General features: G+C 37.5%; 1 pseudogene; it reads right to left on the reverse strand.

Annotated features, from left to right (window-relative positions):
• Positions 1-936: 936 nt before the first annotated feature.
• On the reverse strand, positions 937-16671 carry LOC123252449 (annotated as a pseudogene).
• Positions 16672-17059: the final 388 nt, after the last annotated feature.

Consider the following 17059-nt stretch of genomic DNA (forward strand, 5'->3'; position numbering starts at 1 on the left):
GTAACCCTGTTGTAATTCATTTTTAAAAAAGCTATTCCTTAATACTAGATTTGCATTGTATAATGTTCTTTTGTAACATAAGACTATTTTATGTGGTTATTATGACCTATGACTTGTTATTTTCGTATGAGATTATACCTGAGTCATTGTGATCACAAAACATCTAATGAAATTACCTCTAAAGTTATAGTTTCGTCATTTCTCCATTTAGGACCATAGGATTTTGGAGGTGGTGAGGGAATTTAGAGATCATCTAGTTCAACTACCCAATTTTAGAGTTGAGGAAACTGAGGCTTAGAAAGGTAAGGTGACTTGCCCAAAGTCAAGAAAATATTAAGTGACCTAGTCAGGATTCATACCCAGGATCTCCTAAATCCGTAGTTAATGCCTTAAAAAAAACCAACAATATGTTTTTCTTAAGCCTTATTAATAGTTTAAGATGAAATGATTTATCACCTTACCTTAACTTGTAAAGTATCTGTGGCACTACCTCAAATTATCCTGTATTCATTTCTCTTGTATTCTCCCCTACCCACATTCCAATATAACAAACAAAAAAGCATAAACTCTCAGAGAGCAAAGACATTTTAATTTTGGATATCCCAGCACTGAACTGATGCTGCTTAAATTGAATTATTGCTTGTTGCGGTTCAGTAGCCACAACAAATTATATATTCGTGGGTGAACACTCAGAAGGGAGGTTGAAGACTGAGGGAGAATGGGTGATGAGGGAAGAAGAGAGGGGACACAATAAAGGAAGAAAGACTCAGAGACATGAGAATTGCAGCAAAAGCATAGGCCTTATAGTGAGTAGACTCTATGGAATTGATCTCCGGTGGTGAAGAGCTTCCTCGTGTTTGGGCACACTCATTTTTATTGGGGTTTCAAAAAGGAAGGGGGGAAGGGACAAAGGTGGTCTGACAAGTTAGGTAATCATCACAAGATGCACACTGCCTCATCCTAAAAAAATAGATAACGCCCCAAATCAGGAGTACATATGGCCTAAGGCATATGAGTTGATAAAACAAAGATACTGAGATATCTGGTCAGTTTTCCCGAGTATAGCCTCAAGACTGGGTTGCTATTTGACAGGGTTAAGTACTGAACCAAGGACATAGAACTTATCTTTGTAAAAATGAGCACGTAGCTCATAAATGTGGTTTTGAGTACCCTTAAAATATAACCAAGGTTCATACATGCCTGGACTGCTACATTGTTGAATAACTTACAGTCACTTCAGATGTCCAGCTAATATTTTCAAGTCCCTCTGTCATTAATAAGGGAATAATTAACTTAGTTTTATTGTGCCTCTTTCCCCATATCAACGGAAACTCTTTGGTCAGAGGCACATATTTATATTCCTTGGGCAGGTTTTTGTCATTTTTTAGTTTGTGAGAAACATTAGGTCACTTAATATTTTCATGACTTTGGGCAAGTCACCTTACCTTTCTAAACTACAGCAGACCAGAAAACCAGAATGAACCAAGGTGGATTTTATATAGTGAAGAACAGGTAGAAATACTCAGAAGAATTCCAGGCAACTGTCCGAACAAGTAGATTGGTTCTCAGAAGCCATCATTCACTTCCAAAGAAAAGGCTATGTGAAAGCAGAGCTAACCCAAGAATTAAGTGCCTATTGTTGCTTACTGTCCTTGCTGAAGTAAAGCTTGTTAGCTTGACATTTTGTCATAGTATTTCTTTGTGAGGAACAAAGGTAGAGAGGAACAATGGATCCAGGCAGTTCTAATGATGAGCCCAAAGGACAATTTCATCACCCAGGAATCTGTGAGCCAATGTGATGACTTCATAGGTTACAGATGACAGTGTGTTCATTCAGCTGTACCAAGAGAAGAATTTAGATACAGGGCGATTGTTTTTAAAGCATAGTTTGCTGGGCTCACTTCCAATATGTGAATAGCTTTGGTCTTATAATGGTAGATCAGATGGATGGATGTCTAAAGGAAGTAGAGTGACTATCAGCTTCCATAGTGTTGTGCAGTAGAACTTGTTCTACTGGTTTGGAGTTAACGTCACATGAATCAAAGACAACACTTGCTTCCAGAATGCATATGAGAGAACATATTTCTGGTAAATTATAGGGTGAAAGCAATAAAAAAAGTGAGTTATGGTGAATGTTTCTCCAAGAACCCAATCAAAGGTTAGTTTCCTTATCTGTAAAAAATGAGGTTGAATTGAATGAACTCTTCCTTACTCTAATATCCTATGACCTTTGCTTCAAGGTCTCTTCTAGCTCTGATATTCTATGATCTTAGTAAATGTCTAACAATCATCATTCAATTTGGATTTCCATGAGATACTACAGCTGACAATTGCTGCCTTGTCTTTTACTTCTTATGTTGGGTGTATGAAACTGGTCAAAGGTTCATTTTGCTCATCTTTAAAGTGAAGGCATTGGGCTAAATCATAGAGTTCTAACCTTTTTTTGTATGTGTAACTGGCCCCTTTGAAAGTATGGTGAAGCTCAAGTACCCCTTCTCAGAATAGTGCTTAAAATTTTTTTCCAGATTACATATAGATTGACATTTTTATAACAATTTCCTGACATTTCTTGATCCATGTTCTCTCCTTCCTCTTTTCCCTGCCCAGGATGACAGGAAATATGATATAGATTATACATGTTCTATCATGTAATACATATTTCATGTTCATCATGTAATAAAAGAACTTGTCACTTATGTAAGAAAAAACTCATAAATGAAATAAAATGAAAAATGGCATGTTTCAGTCTGCATCAAATTCCACTGGTTCCTTCTTGCTTTTTTTAAGAGGTTTTTATGCTTTTTATTCAGTAGTCAAATGAGAATATATTTGAGGTGAATATTTTGTGCCATGGCCAACACCAGTTCAACTGATTAAGATTTCTTCCCACAAAACTTTTGTTCATTTGGTCTGTCTACAATCATCTGAATAATAAATAAAAGCTGCTACAAATATTCAATATAATATAAAATAGAGAAATAAATATCTTAGAATAATCATGTCCTTAAAACAAATCTGTCAGAAAAATACAATACAGGAAATATATAAAATATTTTTCCATATAAAACACTCAAAAACTGTTTTTCTTAAAATTTAAATAACAAAACATCAATCCAATTATATACAATACATATGAATGAGGCAAAACATCCACTTCTTTGTCTCTGTGGTGGTAAGAAGAGAAGTTCTATTACATTTTGAGGCACTAGAAAGCAATTCAGTCAAGATCCCTGACTCATGAAGCACTCAATGAGACAATGCTTAAAGCTCCACACTTGATTTCTAGTGGACAGATTGGATTCAAGTCTTCAAGAAGAGATCTTATGTTTACTTCAGTGAGTAGAAAAATAAAACTTTTTATTCCTGATACAGCAGCCAATGTTGTTTTTTACATTTATTGCTCCTAGCTCAGAGGTATTTGAGAGTACTGTTTTGCTTAATATTGCCCCATTTGAAAGAGGTCTACTTTGAAATGTCTCCTAGTTTATTCTGGCATTTGCTTTGCTATGATAAAAAAAAATATTTGATCCTACAACCAACTTCCAAATCAAAGAAAACTGAGAAGAATCTAAAGGTTCAGCCCATCTCTAAGAAATGGGTTTTGACTTCAAAAAACACAAAGAATCCATAAATAATCTTTCTATATGCATATCATCACAAAATTCCTTAATTACACACTTGCAAAGCTACTATTTTACCTTGGGAGATCTGAGAACTCAGCCAGAGATGTTCAACAAATATTCTACTGCCACCAAGATGAGCTATACTCTTCTGTATTTAAACCATATTTCTAGCAAGTATAGGATACCCTTCTGTAATGGGGAAAACCAGGGAAGGTGCCTTAAATATTACTTGTGGGCTCACTGGGGTGGATAGGAGACAGGAAGGGAGAATGAGTGAGACTTTACAAGTCAGGGAACCAGGTTTAACTACAAGGGAAAGACCATTGACTGAAATGACAGTTAAGCCTGACCAACTGTCACTCAGCCCCACCCAGCCTGGAATAAATACAGATTAATATATATATACACAATGAGGACCTAAAATTACTAAAAACACACAGGGGAATCAGTTTAATAATATGAGGGGATTGGAAAGGAGGTTAGGTAAACTATGGCTAACAACCCAGGACTGGAGTCAAAAAGGGTAAGATCCCTAGTCAACCTGGCTTCTGCCAGGCTTTAACAGCTTGGCTAAGGACCTGGGGAAGAGGGCTTGAACTTGGGATCTCACAACTCTTCCAGGGATGTTACAGGATGCCAGGAACCAACTCCTCCAGAACTGATGTAGCCAGGTAGGGACTGAAGTCTGCAGGCTATCCACCAGATCTCCGGCCACTTCCCTACTCGGTACTGTCTTGCTGGATTGATGTCCTCTGCTTTCAATCTTCACCAATCTCTAGGATCCCAGGGAATCAGGGTACAGCTCCACTAGCTCTGAGGTCTCCCAGGGTCAGTTACAGCTTGTCCCAACCACATGGGGTCTGTCTCAGAGAGAGAGCAAGCCACTTCCTTTTTCCCCATTCCATGTGGAATTCTCCAGCCCTTCCTGCTAAGTCTCCTACATAACAACTAAATAATAATCTTCCTAACAACACTTCTCAGCCTCTTTCTTCATGTTAATCTATTCATGTTCCCTTCCCAATGATTAGCAAACATAATAAGATGTACCACCTGAACGAGTTGTCACTTAATAAAAACTTGTCAAAAATTCCTCCCCCTAAAGGGAAAGGGCCTACTTGTACAAAAAAAATATATAGCAGCTCTTTTTGTGGTGTCAAAGAATTGGAAACTAAGGGAATGTCCATCAATTGGGGAATGGCTGAACAAATTGTGGTACATGTTGGTGATGGAATACTATTGTGCTGTAAGAAATGATAAGCAAAAATCTGTAGGAACTGATGCAGGGTGAAATAAGCAGAACTTGGAAAATATTATACACAGTAACATCAATATTATATGATGATCAGCTGTGAAAACTTGGCTACTTTTAGAAATGCAATGATTTGAGATAATCCTGAAAGACTTATGATGAGGACTGCTGTCCACCTCCAGAGAGAGAACTGTTGGAATCATCTTTCACATCAATGTATTTATGGTTTTATTTTGGTGTTTTGGTTATGTATGAGTGTGCTCTTACAACAATGACTAATATGGAAGTGTGTTTTGCATGACAATAAAAATAAAACTAAAAAAGATTTAAAAATTCCTCCCACTAAACATTATCAACTTTTTTGTTTCCTTCTTATTTTTCTCTCAGTTATTAATAACATCCATAACATAATTTAATAATATAATGTCTATGTTCTCTCATGTTTGGTTGCATTTGAACTAGAGGGACCTTTTCTGAGACCCAGTTGCATTTCCTCCTGTCTGCATCTTGTTTAGACCCAGAGTTTGATGAGTTCTTTTCTTTCTCTTTGCCACTGGACTTTTCATCTCCTTTCCTCATATTTCCTGAAGATGTACAAACATCTTCAATACCAGTGTGTCGATCCACTTCTTCCTTTATTTCTTCCTTCACCTCATCTTTAATTATTCCTTTTTCTTTTTTGACTTCTTGAATACTTTCTTCAGGGAAGATGAAGTTCTTCCTAGAATTAGGGAATGGAAGAATCACAGATTCATGCAAAAGTTGTATATCATGCATGGTACTTAAATGGTCTCCAGATGACTTTGGAGATCTGCCTCCCTATGTTCTGATTGAACTTGTCCCTGATGTAGAGTGTGTGGAAGTGCTACTTCACACTGAAAGGCTTGTGCCCCAGCATGTTTTGGAAGAGGCATACTTCCACCTCTGGGTTCTATACTATGACTTCCTCAGGTGTGCCGAGGGCCAACTCCATGGGATTCTTCTCTCCATTATCCAGAGCAGGGATTGAGTTTGCTGCCAGTACCCAAGCCAAGGCCCCAGATGCTGCTGCTTCTGCTTCTGGCAACCTTGATTTCTAGAATAATGCTTTTAAAAAATCATAACTGAAAGAAATGCTAATTTTTAAATGCTAAATTTTAATCAATAGGGTTTGAAAATAAAGACATATTTTTCCTATGAAGTAAAAATAAACCCATAATTCAAGATCAGGAACTCCCTGAAATTTATCTACCCCATACAGTTCATGGTTAAGAACTCTTGGACATAATGATCTCTGAGGTTACTTCTAGCTCTGATATTCTATGCCCCAAAGCCTTTTCTAGTGTTGATATACTATGTTTTATGTCCCAAAGCAGTTACAAGTTTTAAGAAGGTATCCTGTGTGAGGTCCATATATGGCCAAGGTACATGTATTTTCAGGGCCACTTATGCCTTTAATACAACCATGCTATTTTCTTCACTGAGCTAAAGTTCTCTGTGCCATGCTTTCTGCTATGCATTTTTTGGGCTTCAGCTATTATGTAGCCTATTGGGAAAGGATCTGATAATTCTTTAGCTTGATAGCCCTAAGGGCTATATTATTTAGCTCTTTTATAATGCCACCCCCACTCAAAACTCATGAGTCCTCCCTGTTATGGGCAATAAGGTGTTTCTGTATTTGGGCCTGATAAAGAGATGGCCCAAGTGGGGCAGCTGGGTAGCTCAGTGGATTGAGAGTCAGGCCTAGAGACAGGAGGTCCTAGGTTCAAATCCAGCCTCAGACACTTCCCAGCTGTGTGACCCTGGGCAAGTCACTTGACCCCTATTGCCCACCCTTCCCACTCTTCCACCAAGGAGCCAATACACAGAAGTTAAGGGTTTAAAAAAAAAAGAAAAAAGAGAAAAAAAAGAGATGGTCCAAGATCCTCAGATGGTATAGGATCTGAGTAAGGATAGGAAACCCAGGTGAACAACAAAGATCGATAATGAACACCAGGCCCACCAATATTTACTATTCAGCTGAGCACGGGTCCCACCTACAGTGCCCAAGCCTAAGTAACTAAGTGAGAACCTGTGAACTGACTCACGCAGCTTCTCCAGCAACTTGGCTTGGGGATGGGTTGATGGATAGGTGTTTATAGTGAGAATAATTGTTAATGATGTTGGATATGCTGTGACTGCAGCTTAAGTTGAGTATTCCCCTTCCCCTTGGATGCAGACTATCAAACTGATCTTTAGAATAATAATAGTCTTCACTTGAATAAGTTCAATGATTTAATTATAATAACTCAAGGGGTAGGATCAAGGATGAGGAAGATGGTGTTGGGGATGGCTATACTAGACTACAGGTGCTGAAATTGGGTAATCAGTTGTTAATCAAGTTGGCAACTGCCTGAGAGATCTCTTCTCCCTCTCCGGCCCTGGTCAGGCCCGGCCGTGGCCTTGACCAGGTGGAGCGAGGTTTGATGAAGTTCTTGGTAATTAGATGTTTGATGTATATCTTTCAGCAATAGATGAACTGATAATCAAGGCAATAGGATACAGGTACTAGAGCAAGTCTATAGGCTTAACCACCCACCACCAGGGTCCCTGTTCTAAGGCGTAAGACCCTGAAAGGATCAGCTCCTGGGCTTTTATATTGTTGGCAGCAACTGTCTTTTGCCCCTTGGCTCATGGCATCTGGGTAAGTTCCAAATTCCATAACTGTCAGTTGTCACTCATGTTGATCTCCATCTTCTTCTCAGAGGTTGCTATTACATCCCTGACCAATGGGTTGCTTTTCTTAGTCAGCCAGAAGATATTACTTCAAAGCAAAGGATATTACTGAACTGGCATAGCAGTAAGAGTAGCAATGAAATATCTTTCCCATTAACATGACACATATTTGTGTACAGTTATAATCAAGAAATAATCAAGAAGGAGAATAGGCACATTTGGAGGCCACAAATAGAGAGGTACACACAAAAGGAACATATGGGCAGCATACACTCGAAGATATCAACTCAGTCATCTAATACTCCATGACCACTGAGGTTCTTGAATGGTTTCTTACTGACCTTAGTCTTGTAGTGTCTACTGGGTAGAGCATAGGTAGATGGATATTTAGACAAACAGACAAAAAGTTAGATAGATAGATAGATAGATAGATAGATAGATAGATAGATAGATAGAAGGATGGAAGAAAGAAAGATGAGTAGAAAGAAAGGAAAGAAAAAGAAAGAAGGAAGGAAGGATGAATGGATAGACAGATTGTCTATAGTTCCCACTGTCTTTACTTTCTTGCTCACTTGAGAGCCTCAGTGGCTTTGCTTATCAAGTAGGATGCTGCTCAGAAAATATGTGAGCTATCTTTTTCCTCTTTTAAGGAACAAAATGCAACAGGAAATAATCTTGTCTCTCTTTAGAACATCCATTGCCTTGGACCCTCCAACTCAGTAACTATTTACCTTGGAGTTATGGATGAGACAACTCTTAAAAGCTGATGCTGCCCTGGAAATCTCCCTTTTCTTCCAGGAGACTGGACTCTGGGATTATGTTGCTTAAGGAATTCAGAATTTCTTTTTCTCTACACAGATTTGTGTCCTTGAATTGCCCTCTCAAGTTGTATGCAAGCTTATGTTTCCTGGTGTCATATGTTTTTGCTGCAAGACACTATGGCAGAAGGAATTAGCTCTTGAGGACTTGCTTTTTGCCTTCCCCTTTACATCTCTTAGAGAACATAGCCAATTTATACATAATTGTTTGTTGCCTCCCCCATTGGATTGTAAGCTCCTTGAAGGCAGAGACTGTCTTTTGTCTCTTTGTATCCCCAACACTTAGCACAGTGCTAAGTTTGTTTGTCCTTTGTTTTTAAAAGGGATCAATGACATCACAGGGTGATATCTTGACTTGTGCATGAATTGGATTTAAATGAGGCAGAATTGCACAAAATCGTCAACCTCCCTCTCTTTCAGGGTCATTGAAGTCCAGTGGCAAGAGAAAAGTCAGAATAACCAATGATGATCCAGGATGCCAGGATGACCTTGGTGTCTTCAATATCTGACCAAGTTCTAATCACTCCACAGCACCTGCTTTAGATGCCTTCATGGCAATTGGAATAAATTGTTATTATCTGTCTATTCCACCATGAGAAGCCTTGCATGCTTGGGATAGACATCCCCCTAAATCCCCAACCAGGATAACTGTTAGTTACCCTCCACCTGGTTTAGCCTGTCTGCCAAGGTTTTTCTGGGATGTAGTTGCTGGCATACTACATTTTTTTTGAACCACAAGTGAGGGTATTAGGAGACTAAATGGGGAAGAAAGACCCTTTCTTCTTCAGTCATCAACCTGATACTAACGAAGGCTGGAATTTGGTCCAGATGGATAGGCTGTCAGTCAAATAGTATAATTGATAGAGGTGCACTATAGGCAATTATGGTTATTTTTGAGAGTGAGGTAGAGTGGATGTCCACTTATATAGAAAGGAATCCTTTGATAGCTACCTAGACATTAAATGTGCATCAGATATGATTTTCAGCAACTACAATTTATAAAAATAATAATTTTGTGTGAAACTAGATAAATAGTTATAGAGACAGAAAACAGAATTTGGAGTCAGATTCAAGTTCAAATATTGCCTTAGATATTTCTTAGTGACCTTGAACAAATCACATAATCCCAAATCCAAGTCTCAGTTTCTTCATTTTGTAAATGAAGATAACAACTTTACATAGTTGTTATCAGGATCAAATGAGATAATATTTGTAAAGTGTCATTCATTCATTCATTCATTCATTCAATAAACATGCATTTATTAACTTTTCATTATGTGCTAGGGACTATACTAAGCAAAAGAAAGTTATTTTGCAAACCTTAAAGTACTATATGAAATTAGCAATTAGAATTTAGGTAAGACCAACTGTATAGTGCTCTGTTGTAGGATCAGAGGACTGTAGAGTTAGAAACTGAATGGGCCTTTGAAGTAATCTAGTTCTAACTCTTTCATTTTACAGGTGAGGAAACTGAGACCCGGAGATATTAAGTGATTTGCCTTGAGGTCACACAAGGAGTAAACAGAAATGTCATAATTTGAACCCAGATCCTTGGCTTCAAATCCAGTGCACTTTAGGCATATAACACATGATCCATGGATGTCTTATATTGTGTGATTGCACATAGTCTGTGTACCTGTTACAAAGTCTATGTTCCTCAAATTTGTGTAGCATTGTAATGCAGGATTGGTGCAAGTTCTCTTGCATTTGCAAAATCACCCGAGGCAATCCTGGCAGTTAGGGGAATGGAATGTTGACCCAGCAAGTCCCAGGTCTCATGACCAGACCATTGGAGCTGGCACTATAAATATCCCTGGAGAACCAACTTGGGGGTTCTGATTTCCTTGACCTGATCCAGACATCCAGCTAGCCCCTGAACTCCCCTTGGGCCCCGGGAGGTAAGATTTGGTTGGGAGGTGAAACGTGGGAAAATTAGTTTACTTAGCCCAGGCAAGGACACCCCTAAACCAAATCCTTACCCTCATTTGTCAAGCTGGTAGACCTCAATACATCAGGGCAGTGGAATTTATCCCTGGCTGAGGGGCTGGTTCCCTCAGCCTGATCTTACCTTCTCAGGCCCTCTGCCAGCACTGGCCAATCACCCATAGCAATAGCTACTCCAGACCCTAACCCTCCTCCCTCAGTCTACCCTTGTGTTAAATAAACTCCTTGGCCTGATTCAGAGAGTTTCAGTGATTCATTTATAACATCAACCAGGGCTAGGGGCATGCAACTTTTAACTGGGAAGAAAACAGACATTTGTATTTAGTGTACTATGTAGGAACTGCTTTTCTTTCTTTGTTATTCTGAATTTGACATACACCAACAAAATGAACATTTCTGTGTAGAAAGGACAGAAAAATATTATGTATACATATACATATATGAAACTACAAATCTCTATTTCATACACTAAAGTAGATAATAAATTCATAAATAAATAAATGTTGATGGCAGAGCTGTCCTTCTTGTCTTTGTCTCCCTCTAAATTGTTTTCTATTATCTTCTGTGCACTTTTTTAGAAATTGAATTATTTTTTTTTATTTTTTTTTAAACCCTTAACTTCTGTGTATTGGCTCATAGGTGGAAGAGTGGTAAGGATGGGCAATGGGGATCAAGTGACTTGCCCAGGGTCACAAAACCGAGAAATGTCTGAGACCAGATTTGAACCTAGGACCTCCCATCTCTAGGCCTGACTCTCAATCCACTGTGCTACCCAACTGCCCCCTGAAGTATTTTTTCATGGTTACATGATTCTTGTTCTTTCCTTCCCCTTTCCCCTCCCCGCTCCCAGAGCCAACAAGCAGTTCCACTGGCTTATACATGTATTATCACTCAATACCTATTTCCATATTATTCATTTTTGTACTAATCTTTAAAAAACCCAAATCCCACATCCAATAGCCATATAAACAAGTGAAAAATAAAATGTTTTCCTTCTGTGTTTCTACTCCTACAGTTCTTTTTCTCGATGTGGATAACATTCCTTCTCATAAGTCTAATAGGATATTTGTTAATTGAGAAATAGGGTTGATTGCAATAGATAAATATAGAAATTTGAAAAAATTCAATTTCTTTAAGCCAAAATAGAATTTTCAAGAGAGGATCATGGGAAATAAAAAGAATTTCTCAGAAGTTCTTGAAAGGGACAGTTAGACCAACAAACTCTCACTCTTGGTCAGTCCTGACTCAGGAGACACTCACTCTTGGTCTGTCCTGTCTCAAGGAAGGAGGTCCAAGGTTTTTTGGCTTGGAGAGTTGGAAGTTGAAGAAGATCTGGTGAAATTTCTACTTGCAAAATATCCAAGTAAGAAGGAAGGATATTGTGGTACAATATCTTTGCTTTGCTAGTGGTGGTAGAAGAGAACAAAGCTGTGAAGATTCTGACTAGCTGTTTTCCCATCTAAACAGCAGGAAAGAAATCCAATCTTTCTCATTTTGTTAAGTTATAATTTTTTTAGTTTTAGAGTAGAAAGTTAGAATTGGGTTAATAGATAAAAAGATAAGTCAGCCTTGATTATTATCAAGGAGAAGAGGCTTCTTAAGAGCTTTGAGTTGGAGTTTGGGTACAGTTAGAAAATTTAGATTCAGGGTAAATATTATTCTTATTTGTTTCCTTTTTCTTTCCCTTTTCCCTAAATTTTAATACTTCCAATAAATAGTTTTTTATATAACCTGGCTTGAGCTGGAATTTTTTGGACTGCTTGGGAAGCCATCTTTCCCAACAATCAAACCAACAGCCTGTCCTCTTAGGACACAGGTATTGGAAATACCTATACCAATACCAATAATCTATAAGGATCAATAATCCTTATAACATAAGTCCCTTGGGATTGTCCTGGATCATCGCACTACTATCAGAAGCAAAGTCAATTACATGTGATTGTTCCATAATGTTTCGGTCTTTGTGTAATGTTCTCCTGGTTCTGCTCATTTCACTCCACATCAGTTCATGGAGGTCTTTCCAGCTCTCCAATATTGAAATCAAGCAGTTTATTGTTCATTATTGTACAGCAGTATTCCATCACCCCCATATACCACATTTGTTTAGCCATTCCCTAATCGAGGGACACCTCCTCATTTTCCAATTTTTTTGCCACCACAAAATGTGTGGCTATGAATATTTTTGTATAAGCATTTTTCATTATTGTCTCTTTGAGGTACAAACCTAGTAGTGGTATTGCTGGATCAAAGGGTCTGCATTCTTTTAAAGCTCTTTGGGCATAATTCCAAATTGCCTTCCAGAATGGTTGGATCAATTCTCTGTGCACTTTTATTTTATTTTATTTTTTAAATTTTTATTTTGAATATTTTCCCATAGTTACATATTTCATGTTCTTTCCCTCTCCCCCAAATTCCCCAACCCCCTTTAGCCGACGCTCTGTGTACTTTTAAAATTAAAACCTTTTAGAAATTATTTAAAACCCTTGCCTTCTATAGAATCTATACTAAATATAGGTTCCAAACAAGAGAGGAGTAAGGGCTAGACAACTGGAGTTAAGTGACTTACCTAAGGTCACACATCTAGGAAGTACCTAAGGCTAGATTTGGACCCAGCATCTCCCATCTCCCAAGCCTGGTTCTCTCTCCGCTGTGCCATCTAGGTGCCTCTTCTGTGCATTTTAAAATGCTTCATTGTTACTCATTTTCTTCTTATTTTGGCATTATCACTATCCCTCTTTCTCTTTTCCAATTTCCTCCCTCCGTTTTAATATGTTAGCATAGTCAAGCAAGACAAATTCATACTTTGTTTCAGAAAAGACATATCTTATTCTGCATCTTGAGAATATCACCTCTTTGTCAGGAGATCAGAAGAATTTCATCCTCAGTTCTCTGGAATCATGGTTGGGCAATGCATGGATCAGAGTTCTGAAGTCTTTCATAATTGTTTTTTGTTACAATGCTGTAGTCACTCTATAAATTATTTTCTTGGTTCTATTTGCTTTACATCAGTTCTTACAAGTCTTCCCAGATTTATAAGTTTTTACAAGTTTCTGACCCTTTCATTACTTCTTATGATCCAATAATACATTACTTTCATATATCATAATTTGTTCAATCATTTTCCACTTGATGGCCATCCTTTTAGTTTCTGGGTTTTTGTTTTTATGGCAAAAAATGTTGCTATGAATATTTTTTTGGTATTTATTGATCCTTTCTTACTTTCTTTTATCTTTTTTTTTGAGGTCTTTTGTCTCTTCCAGTTCTAAATCTGTGATTCTATGGACCCAAGTCTTGTAGTGCTATCCCCAGGTCTAAGGGGTATGCACAGATTCTTGATTTTAAGAACTAAAAATTTTAAAATTAGGGTTTAAGCATGATGGGGACATGGCCCTCACTTGTAGCAGCTAACAGCAGCTGTTACATTTGGTCCTTCCTTTTCTCTCTAACTTTGCATGACCTGCACCTTTTCATTAGAGTGGAAGATGGCAAAATATAGGAAGAATAATGGAAAGGCATGTAACTATCTTCTCTGGCCTTAGAGTCAGTGAGAAATGATTATTGTGTTTGAAACATTGTCTGTACCCATTGGTTGGTCAGTGTTCAACAGAATTCAGTTATACTTTAGCTAGCACTGAGGAATACTTTGAAATGTTTGGCAATGCTTGTTTTAATGTGTGTGTGTGTGTGTGTGTGTGTGTGTGTGTGTGTGTGTGTGTGTGTGTGTGTGTGTGTTTAACAAGGGATTGGCCAAAGAGATCTTTGATCCAGTGATGCTGGTTTTATTGCTGCTTCTTGCATAAGACACTTTATCCCGGACTCTGGGCATTTTCACTGTCTGTTCTCCCTGCCTTGGACTCTCACCCTCCTAATTTTTTCTTCCTAACTTTCTTCAAATTTCAACTAAAGCTCCATTTTCTTCCAGAAGCCTAGCACAGAGTTTTGCATACAGTAGGCATTTAATAAATGTGTACTGGAGTAAATTGCATTAAACTCCACGATTCATAATCATAGAGGATCACCAGGGAAATATTTGGAGTTAACAGAGATAGACTTTTGCCTTATTAATCCATTTGGATATTGGATGTATTTTTTAAATAATAAAAAAATAAATAGTCTGGTTGAAATGTTAGAAATATTTTCAACAAGGTAGGGATGCTATTGCTTCGTTAATAGCTTACTATTACACAATTCAGTCTTTATTAATTGTTAAGGTTCTCATCATCATTTTCATCCAGAATTACACATTAGGTTTTTTATGGGAAGCTTTATTGATTCATTTTGTTTTTGTATTTTTAATCAATAGTTGTAAATTATAGGTGCTTTATAATAGTAAGGGGAATTTCCACATAAGGAGTCCAGCAGTATATATCAATGAAATTGAAGGTCTAGATCCCATCCTTCAACCAAATTAAACAACTGGAAGGTATTTTAATTTCTTAAAACTCTTAAAACAGTATTTTCATTTACTGCTTTAAAAAACTATAAAAGAATTCAGGGATCTCATTTTCACAAGTTCTAATTTTTTCTGAGAATAGAGAAAAAATATATATTTGTACAATCCTGACTATTCCAGTTTGTCATTAAGAGGGCTTCCACCAATAAAATCATCCTGGAAGTTAATCTTCCTTTTATTACACGCATTTTCATGAACTAAAATAGTTTATTATTTTCACTAACATAGACCTAGATGAAGAATCAGTTTTGCTAATATTATATTTTTTAAAAAACAATATGCTAAATCTCATTAGCTTTGGTACAATTCAGTGCAGTTAATGTTGGCAATAACAACTTATATGTTAATAACCTTAAAATAAATATTAACATTATTATGACCATATCTTAATCAGAAAATAGGAATATGACTAGTGTTTTCTTCTCAGGCCAATTCTTTCATCTGAAGATAATGAAAGAGAAAAGACATTAATTTGTCCATTTCTAAAAAGGCTTTCATCATCAAAGATTTGTTCATAAGACAGCCAGAATAATCTATGTTCCTGGAATTAAGTGGGTGGGAATTTTCCTCATCCACTTAGATGAGGAATGTGGCTCCATTTTAAGATATAAACCATCACTGAATATCTGGAGATCATACTGTAATATTTTACCCCTCAACTACTTCCTCCCTCCCCAATTTCAGAGATTTTTTAAAACTCTTAAAAAATTTAGAACTGGAAGGAATCTTAGAGATCATCTAGTACAACCCTCACATTTTGCAGATCAACAAAAGACTTGCCCAAGGTCACATAAATAATAAGGAACCAAGCCAGGTTTCAACATCCAGTGCAATAGCTCTAACTATGCCTCCACAACCCTCCCCCATCCTCTAAGACACAAACAATATCTAGGTAGAGGTCGCTAGAAAAATGAATTAGATAAATGCTATAGAGAAGTCATTTTGCCACTCTGAACTTTAGTATCCTCACCTGCAAAATGGGTATAATAATAATTGCACAGATTACCTCACAAGGATATTGTGCGGAGGTCTTTGTACACACTGAAATGTCAGATACATGGGAGGCTGTTTTGTGCACTGAGAATGCAAATTAATTTTAACATTGACCTAAGAAAAGCAGGATTGAAAGGCAAATCTGCTTTAAAAAAATACAAGTGTTTTGAGACTTTGTTATTCTGAATGATCCGCGGTAATGTTCCTTACATTAGCAGACATTGATTAGACAAGGTCACAAGAGCTGGACAAACTACAAATATAACATGTGATTTTATTGCTGTCATTTCTGAGCCACAGAGACAGAGTTACTGAAATATATCCAGCTTCTGAGGCCTGAAGTTACACTTTCTAGGAGACATCTGTGGGGAGGGAAAAATAGCAGCAACTTGGTTTGAACTGTGCTTAAAGCAACAAAACCCCTTCACTTAACAGTTTCTCAATTGGCAGTCACATCAAACCCAGGAAGTAGGTAGCACATTCTCATCCTCATTTTACAGATAAAGAAACTGAGGCTCGAAGAAATTATTTAAATGATCATGTAGCCAATTAGAGGCAGAGTTAGAACTTGAACCCAGGCTTTCTGACTCTGAATCCAGGTATTTTTCCTCTGAAATAACTAGAGCAGAGGGAAACCTGTACAGTTATATTGAGGGATAGCATTAAGCCCAAACCAGCTACCATTTTTCAGTCATGTTAGAGACAGACAGCAGTCATTAGGGTCAGGAAGACCTGGGTTCAATTTTGGACACATCAGTTGTGTGACCTTGGAAAAAGTATTGAACTCCTTAGTACACTCGGGCTGCTAAGCGGGTATAAGTTACAGATGAGTTGCTGGTCTACACTGTGGACAGTGAGTGAGCTTCCTCCTGGGGTTTTTCCTACCCTGTTGAACATAGGGTTAGATTAAAAAAAAAAAAATGTAATTTATGAGCTTGCTTGTGGTTGAGGGGAGGGCAGTGTTTTATTTTATTTGGCATGAAGACAAATATCTGGAGAATGATTCTTCACACCTGGACTGGGGAATCCAGGTGTGCACAACTTAGGAAAACTCCTACAACCATCTGTGCCTACCCAATAGATCTGAGAGGAAGCTTCATTTTGCAAACAACTCTCTTCAGAATTCCTACGGTGAATAATTCAATTTACAGGCCTAATCACACAACAGGGATGAATAGATTTCACTTAATAGACATTCATTAACCAATAGAATCCCACTTTATTCACCACCATGTTCTTTTCTGTTCCCCTTAAAAGAATACAGAATAAATCAGAGTCTAAGGAA

The sequence above is a fragment of the Gracilinanus agilis genome, chromosome 6 (assembly GCF_016433145.1).
Source record: "Gracilinanus agilis isolate LMUSP501 chromosome 6, AgileGrace, whole genome shotgun sequence".
Taxonomy (NCBI): domain Eukaryota; kingdom Metazoa; phylum Chordata; class Mammalia; order Didelphimorphia; family Didelphidae; genus Gracilinanus; species Gracilinanus agilis.